This window comes from Tachypleus tridentatus, chromosome 3 (genome assembly GCF_004210375.1).
Source record: "Tachypleus tridentatus isolate NWPU-2018 chromosome 3, ASM421037v1, whole genome shotgun sequence".
NCBI lineage: Eukaryota > Metazoa > Arthropoda > Merostomata > Xiphosura > Limulidae > Tachypleus > Tachypleus tridentatus.
Window position 1 is genome coordinate 100,858,668 of NC_134827.1, and position 12,382 is coordinate 100,871,049.

Here is a 12,382-nt window from a genome sequence, read left to right on the forward strand (position 1 = left end):
TAAGCTGGATTATACTGACCAGCAACCGTCTCTCTATTCTCGAGACTGTTGGTATGGGTATTAACACTTTAATTAAAATATAGTACAGAACAACGTTTCGACCTTCTTAGGTCATCTTCAGGTTAACAGAAATGATCCTAAAAGGTCAAAACTTTATTCTGTACTTTATTTTAATTAAAGTTATCATACCAATACCAGCCGTCTTAAGAATACATTTTTACTTCAAGTGGGTTTCTCTTCACCACGAAACCTCGCTTATCTACTGCTCCAGTATGAGGAACAGCTAGCGCCAATCGTTGTCATGTAGCTTTGAGTAACATCCATAAAACCCAGCTTTCTAATTCTCATGGAAGTGTTTTTGCCTCGGAGTATACAAGTTAAGGTCACCAGTACCAACGGGAATGTAGGGCTACAGACTTTAAGAGTCTGTGCTAGTAACTGTGTTTTAAGAACCCCACTTTTTATTCTGTCTAAGCTGATTTAAGAAAGTACATAATATATTTTTATTATTGCATTTCAATAACTTTTTTTTTTTTTGGTTCTTCGCAAACTGAAAATCTGAACACTTTCCCAGTGTACAGAGGGAATTTCAACACAACGTGATAAACATTTGTGTGAACTACTGAGTGCAAGCCTTAAGCTGTAATAAATTATTTCGAGGAATTTACAAGACGTTTTAACTCAGACCTGTGTGGTTGAATAATGTTTTTCCTTTTCTTGAAAATGCAACCAGAAGTCAAATGGTCAAAGATCACATGACGTAATATAATCAGGTAAAAGACAGGCTTTTGTCCTGAATATAAAATCCACGATTATCCGTATATCTAAAACAATGTATGAATACTTGACACAGGTAACTTTTCTACACTTTAAAGTTTAGAGCTCGTCTGGGCGTATGCAGTTGTAAAAACTTTAAAAGATATAGTTTAACTAAACCTGTTAACCCTTATAAGCTAACAGAGAATAAAAGTAAGATATTCTTAATACCAATTAATTGTTGTAATTAATTATTAAATCAAACTGTTCTTCTTTATAAAACAATACTTTGGCCATTATGCTCTTTTCCAATAATACTTTAGTAGCTATGTTCTATTCAAACAATGTTTTGGTGACTATTCTTTATTACAACAATACTTTGGTATTTATACTCTATTTAAACAAAGGTTTCTTTACAATGCTTTATTTCAACAATTTAAGTGACTATTATATTTCAAGTTCTGGTTAATCCTCAGTGTACTATTGACACATCGAGTTATTTCTGTATATGCCTAGGATATAGATATTGTATTTATTCCGGAAATACTTGTCGTTTTGAATGAAAATTAAAATTACCCATACTATTTCAAACGTTCATTCATAATGGTTTTAATCAGTCAAGTGCCACCCTGTACACAACTAGTTATAGATTACATCAGAGCTCTAATCTACACATTTTATTTGAATGTTGATTTCAAGTAAAACTAACAAACGATCTTCTGCGATTTAGAGTTCTTACTTGATTATTAATAATATTTAATGTTAACATATTAAACTACCCCTGTTTTACACCATGTTGTGACCTCATACATTAGCATGTTTCTAATTTTACTTCTGGTTTCGGTCTGGCATGGCCAGGTGAGTTAAGGCGTTCAACTCGTAATCTGAGGGGCGCGAGTTCGAATCCCGGTCGCACCAAACATGCTCGCCCTTTCAGCCCTGGGGGCGTTATAATGTGACGGTCAATCCTACTATTCGTTGGTAAAAGAGTAGCCCAAGAGTTGGCGGTGGGTGATGATGACTAGCTGCCTTCCCTCTAGTCTTACACTGCTAAATTAGGGACGGCTAGCACAGATAGCCCTCGAGTAGCTTTGTGGGAAAGTAAAAAAAACAAAAAACTTATGTTTTCAAAAAATGTTGGTGTTTCTTCTTTTACAACAGATTTTTGTTATTACGTCTTCCGAACAAACAGTTTAATAATTAGTGAATTTCATGTTCTCTTACATTTTTTATTCTTACTGGGATTTCAATATATTAAACTTTCCATACACTAAGAATGCCGCAGCATTAATTTTTATTTTTTGATCTCGATTTAGATTTTTAATTCGCTTGAGTAATTTAGAAAATAGTGTTTTATGTTTCTCGTTAACAACAACGTAAAGGGTTGTTTTAAGTAACGCTAAGTGGGGAAACTTTCTATGTAATGCGTTGTTGTCACACTTCCAAAAGCTGTAGCAGTTTTCAGGCTAGTTGGTATTATGGATCGACCATTTTTACTTAATATCCTATTTTAGTTAGTGATCATGACAAATTTAAACAAAATTCTTATGGCCCATTAACCACTAAAAATTAAAACCACCCCATGACCCAACCACCATTAAGAGAGTTAAAAACCTTTCCATTATCCAATCATTACTAAATAGTCGAAACCCAAACACGATTATAAATTATAAACTTCCTCATGGCTTTAACCCAACCATCACTGAAGATTCAAAACTTATTCAAGACCCAATCATAACTAAGAAGTCAAAAGAAAATTCCTCGTGACCATGATCTAGCCACAAGTAAAGATTTAAAACCTTCTCATGATTCAACCATTACTAGAGTCGAAATCTATTAACGACTCCATTGTCACCAATGGTTTTAAAACCTCAAAGTTTTCCACTGTCTTTACAATAACATTGTCCACCTCCAGTGACACAGCGTCGTTTCTGCGGACTTATACTACTAGAAACTGGGTTTCGACACCCGTGATAGGAAGAGCAAAGATAACCCTTTGTGTATAACAATAAATAAACCAGTAATATTATCGCAAATTTTTACAGTTTCTTTCTTATCAAATTGAGGTTTATAAAATCTGTTTATATGCCAAATTTTATTTACCCAAGTCGTTTTGAGAATACATTTTTACTTCAAGTGGGTTTCTCGTCATCATGAATTTTATTTACCCAATTTTTAATGAACTATTGACCTGTTTAATGAAAGTCACAAGAAACTTTTCACAGAAAGGCTGGTACTACAAATGTACATTTTATCTTTAATAATGAGATATATAAACAAATTGAGGGTGAAAATGATAGATTCTAGAGTTTACTCTAGCCTAGCCAACTTATTCTTGGCTATTCTTTATTACACCAGCTTTGTGGATCACAATTTTTACTGACTTTGAAAATTACATGAAAGTAAAAAATTTTTTTTACTACACGCTAGTTTGAAATTTACAGTTGAACTTAAAAATTAATTGAAACGTATACACATATAAGTGCTAAAAAGTTGGATGTGCCCACAAGAAGACATGTACACACTATGTGATATGCCACTTTTGGAAGTTTTGCTTCTGAGTTCATCAAAAGCAATTTAATTGAAATGTTAACACACGTACAATTTCTCACTTTATCAGTAACTAATATTTATTTCATTTAGAAGTGTAATACATCAGACAAGCACTTTGATTTCATCCTTAAGAATACAAACAAGATTCCTTGTAGCCTACAAACAAAACAAAGCTCTAAACTGTATCCTGCTCTATTTTGGTGAAAAAACCCTTATTTCAAGATGTCTCACAGGATACTTTGTTTTAAAGTGTTTTACTTTGGTGAAGGATCTTTTGGTTTAAAATGTTTTATTTTGATAAAGGATTATTTGTTATGCCATTCTCTGACTAAAGGTCTTTTGTTTCAAGATGTTTTTCTTGGATGAAGGGTTCTTTGTTTTATTTTCGTGAAGGGTCCTTTGTTTTAAGATATCTTTCCTTGGCGAAGGGTCCTTTAAACAAAGATTTTTGTTTGTGAAGAATCATTTGTTATAAGATGTCTTTCTTTGCCAAAAGATCCATTGTTTCAAGATGTCTTTCTTTGGCAAAGTGTCCTTTGTTTTAAGTTTTTTTTGGGGTAAAGAATCCTTTATTTTAATAACTTAGGGTCCTAAGTTTGAAGATGTCTTATTCATATTTCTTTTATATACATAAAATATCCGAAACAATGAAGTTAGCGACTGTTTACAAATATCCGCTCTTTGTTATCATAACACTACATCGAACCCATTACTAGACATTTAAGTCCAAGCACTAGTGAACATTCATCATGTGCAACATGAGTGTGTATTCTTATTAATCAAGAACGTTTTGGTATTCGTTTTTCAGTTTGTAAAGAAAGAGTGTATTGGTATGAAGACAATATGCTGATCTAGTAATGTATTGGTATGAAGACAATATGCTGATCTTGTAATGTATTGGTATGAAGACAATATGCTGACCTTGTAATGTACTGGTATGAAGACAATATGCTGATCTTGTAATGTATTGATATGAAGACAATATGCTGATCTTGTAATGTATTGATATGAAGGCAATATGCTGACCTTGTAACGTATTGGTATGAAGACAATATGCTGATCTAGTAATGTATTGGTATGAAGACAATATGCTGATCTAGTAATGTATTGGTATGAAGACAATATGCTGATCTTGTAATGTATTGGTATGAAGACAATATGCTGATCTTGTAATGTATTGATATGAAGACAATATGCTGACCTTGTAACGTATTGGTATGAAGACAATATGCTGATCTAGTAATGTATTGGTATGAAGACAATATGCTGATCTAGTAATGTATTGGTATGAAGACAATATGCTGATCTGGTAATGTATTGGTATGAAGACAATATGCTGATCTGGTAATATATTGGTATGAAGACAATATGCTGATCTGGTAATATATTGGTATGAAGACAATATGCTGATCTGGTAATGTACTGGTATGAAGACAATATGCTGATCTAGTAATGTATTGGTATGAAGACAATATGCTGATCTAGTAATGTATTGGTATGAAGACAATATGCTGATCTTGTAATGTATTGGTATGAAGACAATATGCTGATCTAGTAATGTACTGATATGAAGACAATATGCTGATCTAGTAATGTATTGATATGAAGACAATATGCTGACCTAGTAATATATTGGTATGAAGACAATATGCTGATCTAGTAATGTATTGGTATGAAGACAATATGCTGATCTTGTAATGTATTGGTATGAAGACAATATGCTGATCTGGTAATATATTGGTATGAAGACAATATGCTGATCTGGTAATGTATTGGTATGAAGACAATATGCTGATCTAGTAATGTATTGGTATGAAGACAATATGCTGATCTTGTAATGTATTGGTATGAAGGCAATATGCTGATCTTGTAATGTATTGATATGAAGACAATATGCTGACCTTGTAACGTATTGGTATGAAGACAATATGCTGATCTAGTAATGTATTGGTATGAAGACAATATGCTGATCTGGTAATGTATTGGTATGAAGACAATATGCTGATCTGGTAATTTATTGGTATGAAGACAATATGCTGATCTGGTAATATATTGGTATGAAGACAATATGCTGATCTAGTAATGTATTGGTATGAAGACAATATGCTGATCTGGTAATGTATTGGTATGAAGACAATATGCTGATCTGGTAATGTATTGGTATGAAGACAATATGCTGATCTAGTAATGTATTGGTATGAAGACAATATGCTGATCTAGTAATGTATTGGTATGAAGACAATATGCTGATCTTGTAATGTATTGGTATGAAGACAATATGCTGATCTAGTAATGTACTGATATGAAGACAATATGCTGATCTAGTAATGTATTGATATGAAGACAATATGCTGACCTAGTAATGTATTGGTATGAAGACAATATGCTGATCTAGTAATGTATTGGTATGAAGACAATATGCTGATCTGGTAATGTATTGGTATGAAGACAATATGCTGATCTTGTAATGTATTGATATGAAGACAATATGCTGACCTTGTAATGTATTGGTATGAAGACAATATGCTGATCTAGTAATGTATTGGTATGAAGACAATATGCTGATCTGGTAATGTATTGGTATGAAGACAATATGCTGATCTGGTAATATATTGGTATGAAGACAATATGCTGATCTGGTAATGTATTTGTATGAAGACAATATGCTGATCTGGTAATATATTGGTATGAAGACAATATGCTGATCTAGTAATGTATTGGTATGAAGACAATATGCTGATCTGGTAATATATTGGTATGAAGACAATATGCTGATCTTGTAATGTATTGGTATGAAGACAATATGCTGACCTTGTAATGTATTGGTATGAAGACAATATGCTGACCTTGTAATGTATTGGTATGAAGACAATATGCTGATCTTGTAATGTATTGGTATGAAGACAATATGCTGACATTGTAATGTATTGGTATGAAGACAATATGCTGATCTTGTAATGTATTGGTATGAAGACAATATGCTGATCTTGTAATGTCCAAGGCTCTTCATTTAACTTGTTTCTGGGAATTTAAGTACATTTAACCCTTCTAAGATTTTAATAATAAGGTTCGACTGTCTCGTGCAACATGTTACTATTGAACCAAGAATTATGAAACATGTCCTCTGGTGGGACAGCGATAAGTTTACAGACTTGAAACGTTAAAATACAGAGTTGGATTTCCCACAGTAAACACTCAAGGTAATTTACTGTGGCTTTGCTCTGAAATAAACAAACTGAATTTTGTAACGTAGCACAAAGATCGGCTCTCTTTTTCTTTTCTTTACCTGTTATACTCATTTGAAATTATTATAGTTAAAATCAGTATGTGTTTTATAATTATTACAATTAGAGTTCAAGTATGTGTCGCTGAAGAGCTTTTTAAACCGAATTTTTATTTGTTTAACTTGTGTAGGAATATGGTTAAGATATAGAATGAGAACCCTGTTGTAAAAGTATGGTTAAGATATAGAGTGAGAACCCTATTGTAGAAGTATGGTTAAGATATAGAGTGAGAACCCTGTTGTAAAAGTATGGTTAAGATATAGAGTGAGAACCCTGTTGTAAAAGTATGGTTAAGATATAGAGTGAGAACCCTACTGTAGAAATATGGTTAAGATATAGAGTGAGAACCCTGTTGTAAAAGTATGGTTAAGATACAGAGTGAGAACCCTATTGTAGAAGCATGGTTAAGATATAGAGTGAGAACCCTATTGTAGAAGTATGGTTAAGATATAGAGTGAGAACCCTACTGTAGAAGCATGGTTAAGATATAGAGTGAGAACCCTATTGTAGAAGTATGGTTAAGATATAGAGTGAGAACCCTACTGTAGAAGTATGGTTAAGATATAGAGTGAGAACCCTACTGTAGAAATATGGTTAAGATATAGAGTGAGAACCCTACTGTAGAAATATGGTTAAGATATAGAGTGAGAACCCTATTGTAGAAGCATGGTTAAGATACAGAGTGAGAACCCTATTGTAGAAGCATGGTTAAGATATAGAGTGAGAACCCTATTGTAGAAGTATGGTTAAGATATAGAGTGAGAACCCTACTGTAGAAGCATGGTTAAGATATAGAGTGAGAACCCTATTGTAGAAGTATGGTTAAGATATAGAGTGAGAACCCTACTGTAGAAGTATGGTTAAGATATAGAGTGAGAACCCTACTGTAGAAGTATGGTTAAGATATAGAGTGAGAACCCTATTGTAGAAGCATGGTTAAGATATAGAGTGAGAACCCTATTGTAGAAGTATGGTTAAGATACAGAGTGAGAACCCTATTGTAGAAGCATGGTTAAGATATAGAGTGAGAACCCTATTGTAGAAGTATGGTTAAGATATAGAGTGAGAACCCTATTGTAGAAGTATGGTTAAGATATAGAGTGAGAACCCTACTGTAGAAGTATGGTTAAGATATAGAGTGAGAACCCTACTGTAGAAGTATGGTTAAGATATAGAGTGAGAACCCTATTGTAGAAGCATGGTTAAGATATAGAGTGAGAACCCTATTGTAGAAGTATGGTTAAGATACAGAGTGAGAACCCTATTGTAGAAGCATGGTTAAGATATAGAGTGAGAACCCTATTGTAGAAGTATGGTTAAGATATAGAGTGAGAACCCTACTGTAGAAGCATGGTTAAGATATAGAGTGAGAACCCTATTGTAGAAGTATGGTTAAGATACAGAGTGAGAACCCTATTGTAGAAGCATGGTTAAGATATAGAGTGAGAACCCTATTGTAGAAGTATGGTTAAGATATAGAGTGAGAACCCTACTGTAGAAGTATGGTTAAGATATAGAGTGAGAACCCTATTGTAGAAGTATGGTTAAGATATAGAGTGAGAACTCTATTGTAAAAGTGTGGTTAAGATATAGAGTGAGAACTCTATTGTAAAAGTGTGGTTAAGATATTTTTCTAATAATTAAGTTAAAGCTCAAACCTAAGTTATAGAAAGCGTATTTCTAGTTATAATGTAATACGTAGCAGTAACAGTACTTAACATTTCCAATCTGAATGTTGTGTATCTTAAACATAGGCCAGGTGAGAAGCGTATAGATTCAGGCAGTACTCACCATCAAGTGTCAAGCTGCTCTTTATTAACGATTAGTGAGATTGATCAGGACATTATAATGTTCTTACTGTTTAAAGTGTGAACACATTCAGACATGGGTTTTGATTCCCGGATCCTCAGTTTTCGGGTCATGATAATAAACCATTACCAACAGAGAACATTTGTGTGTGTACAATCCATACATAATTGATCCTTAACAATGCCTAACATGCGTAATAACAAAAGAAACCTTAAAATGTATTGTGGTGTTAATTTAGGACAACGCCATTCATCGTGTTCTTTCCATTGCTACCTTAGAAGAAGTTATAAAACGTGAGGATATACGAGTTGGAGTCGGTATACGACATTTAACTAGCTTGTCATCCGTCATATAAATATAGTTCTTTAACCAACGTCCACAATCGTTGAAGGTGGATCGCATTAATTAAATCTTTTATGCAAGGTTTATCTCATATCAATGATAAATCCTGTTACTAATGACTTATCTCGTATCACATCAGGTTATTTTGTCCAAGACTTATTAATGACCATAATTAAGTTATTTAATTGAAGGCTTACAGTCGATACGTTTGTTACCATATCACCAGACTTATGTTGTGAATCGTGATGAGACAAAAGTTATGTCGCTATTTAATTTAAATTTACAGATATGGTGGCTAAGAATGACATGCACCTCCATTACGTACAATAGTCTTTTCAACTAGCTCCGTATCACCCGTGGCTTCGTCATTTGTGGTTTGAGTAACAAGTTTCCGGCCTCTCGACCGAGACAAAAATTTTTGCCGGATTGCGAAAAATGGAGATTCCACAAGTAGGACACAGATAGCAGAGATAAGATAGGATAATAAAATATGACCGAACATTATGTAGGCCTGAAAAATAGAAGAAACAAAAATTACTGTTCTGATTTGATGGTTCTAGAGTTTTATTAAACACGTGTTTAAAACACATAACTAATAATTTAGAGCAATTACAATTGTGTCTTTTAAGCAACAATTTCTCTGTAAGAATTTGAGCTGTGGACTGGCACGAACTGTGCTTTCAATTAACATTGTTAATTTTTGTCGTTGTGTGAATTTTAGCCATTGTCCAGTCAGCACTAATTCTGCTTAAAAACTATATTACTACATCGACATGCACGATCTCTGAAATGCCTTATCACATCAATAGATAAACTTACTTTTAACATTACCAATTATTATTTATCAAGTAATTATTGGTTAATGGCGACGTGTGCTTATATTACCTTTTAAAATAAACACCTGTGTTTTCTGCTAACAATACATACATGTCAGCTATTTACCGTTAAATTTTACTGTAGAAGTTTTCCATACTCGTGGTGGGCAGAGCACAGATAGCCCATTGAGGCAGCTTAGCGCTCAATTCTAAACAAACTGTTGAAGTCTACCACTGGTGTGTAACAAATCAATTGTTTTATGCTAATATCTGTCAGAATACGTACTTTACGAGTTCTTGTACGAATCTATGAATTTATCTCCATAACGTAACCATTTTTAATCTTAATATAATAAATACTTACGATTGTAATTTCCTTCGTATTTATGAGGTTTCTTACGTAACCATTGTAAACGTACACAATCACGTGATGAATTAGATAGACCATGTATGTTAGTCGGTCTAAGGATATGAATGGTTTCCACGACAACAGAGTATTAATAACACCTATGAAAATATAAAAAAAATTATAACCATTGTTAACAGTCAGCACTTGAAGATGGGGGAGTGGGATGAAGCATAGTTAACAGTCAGCACTTGAAGATGGGGGAGTGGGATGAAGCATTGTTAACAGTCAGCACTTGAAGATGGGGGAGTGGGATGAAGCATTGTTAACAGTCAGCACTTGAAGATGGGGGAGTGGGATGAAGCATTGCTAACAGTCAGCACTTGAAGATGGGGAGAAAGTGGGATGAAGCATTGTTAACAGTCAGCACTTGAAGATGGGGGAGTGGGATGAAGCATTGTTAACAGTCAGCACTTGAAGATGGGGAGAAAGTGGGATGAAGCATTGTTAACAGTCAGCACTTGAAGATGGTGGAGAAAGTGGGATGAAGCATTGTTAACAGTCAGCACTTGAAGATGGTGGGGGAGAAAGTGGGATGAAGCATTGTTAACAGTCAGCACTTGAAGATGGTGGGGGAGAAAGTGGGATGAAGCATTGTTAACAGTCAACACTTGAAGATGGGGGGAGTGGGATGTAGTATTGTTAACAGTCAACACTTGAAGATGGGGAGTGGGATGAAGCATTATTAACAGTCAACACTTGAAGATGGGGAAGTGGGATGTAGCATTGTTAACAGTCAACACGAAGATGGGGAGTGGGATGAAGCATTGTTAACAGTCAACACTTGAAGATGGGGAGAAAGTGGGATGAAGCATTGTTAACAGTCAACACTTGAAGATGGTGGAGAAAGTGGGATGAAACATTGTTAACAGTCAACACTTGAAGATGGTGGGGAGAAAACAGTGGGATGAAGCATTGTTAACAGTCAGCACTTGAAGATGGTGGGGTTAACAGTCAGAAAGATGGGATGAAGCATTGTTAACAGTCAGCACTTGAAGATGGTGGGGGAGAAAGTGGGATGTAGTATTGTTAACAGTCAGCACTTGAAGATGGGGGGAGTGGGATGAAGCATTGTTAACAGTCAGCACTTGAAGATGGGGGAGAAAGTGGGATGAAGCATTGTTAACAGTCACCACTTGAAGATGGTGGGGGAGAAAGTGGTATGAAGGATTGTTAACAGTCAGCACTTGAAGATGGTGGGGGAGAAAGTGGGATGATTTGTGATTTTTTAAAATCCATATTCCTTACTTTTTATGTGTGCTATTTATTTATTATTATAAAAAACACCGGAATAGCTTCGGGCTTTTCTGAAAATGAATTGGATGGCATCCTGTCCTCCCACTTCAAGCACTGTTAATATTACAGAATAGTCGAAAATATTAACCCTATAAACGTTTTTAATTGACATGGTCTAAAATTGTTAATATATTCAACTTAATAAATATTTCTAGACAAAATAACGGAAAGTAATACTTTTTATTTTAAAACAAAATAAAACCTTACATATTTTACTTACTAAAGACAAGGCTCTTTGTTTTTAATTGTGAAAAACATTTAGATTTACCTATATAATAGTACTGTCTGTTGTCTGTCCATGCAAATCCTATGCAGGGTGCGGATGGATCTTAACCAAAATTGGTTTGGAGGTTCATTGGGTACATGGGGAGTTACATAGAAACCTGCGCTGTCACATCTTTTGTTTTACAGTTTTTACTGGCTTTTTTTTAAATATAAGAGAAGCAACTTTTCATGTCCTAAACAGGCCCGGCATGGCCAGGTAGTTAAGGCACTCGACTCGTAATCCGAGGGTCGCGAGTTCGAATACCAGTCACACCAAACATGCTCGTTCTTTCAGCCGTGGGGGCGTTATAATGTGACGGTCAGTCCCGCTATTCATTGGTAAAAGAGTAGCCCAATAGTTGACGGTAGGTGGTAATGAATAGCCACTTTACACTCAGTCTTACACTGCTAAATTACGGCTGGCTAGCGCAGATAGCCCTCGAAATTCAAACCAAACCTATCATGTCCTACGACCAATCATGTCATTAATCATGGACTTACATAACTTCCGTCCAGAGGACGGGTACTCCACTTCGTAAACAATAATTATTGTATCTGTAACATTGTTTTATAACCATAATTGATCATATAGTGAAAGAGCTACCAAATATGGCAATGAATTCCAGATATGTAGAAGACAGGTTAAAAGTAAGGAGGTAAAAGAAGAAGCAATGTTTATTTGATTGAGCGAAACGGCAAAAAGTGCGCCAAAGGTGCATCCATTATGGTCGAGGCCCAGGGGTCGCTTTAGTGCCTTGAAAACTCGTGGTTTCTGACTCCTGATTAATTTTTTTTTGCTTTTCTGGGAGTAAGTTTCATAATTTTAATGTATTTTTACTGGAAGACATTGAAGAGTG

General features: G+C 34.6%; 1 pseudogene across 1 annotated transcript in view; it reads right to left on the reverse strand.

Moving 5' to 3' along the window:
• Positions 1-3,557: 3,557 nt before the first annotated feature.
• The window catches only part of LOC143247612 (O-acyltransferase like protein-like), a 52,562-nt pseudogene continuing 43,737 nt past the window's right edge, over positions 3,558-12,382 (reverse strand). The window contains exons 14-15 of the transcript XR_013026619.1: positions 9,924-10,066; positions 3,558-9,255 (exon numbers count right to left, since the gene is read on the reverse strand). The product of XR_013026619.1 is annotated as an O-acyltransferase like protein-like (transcript). The remainder of the gene's footprint in view (positions 9,256-9,923; positions 10,067-12,382) is intronic.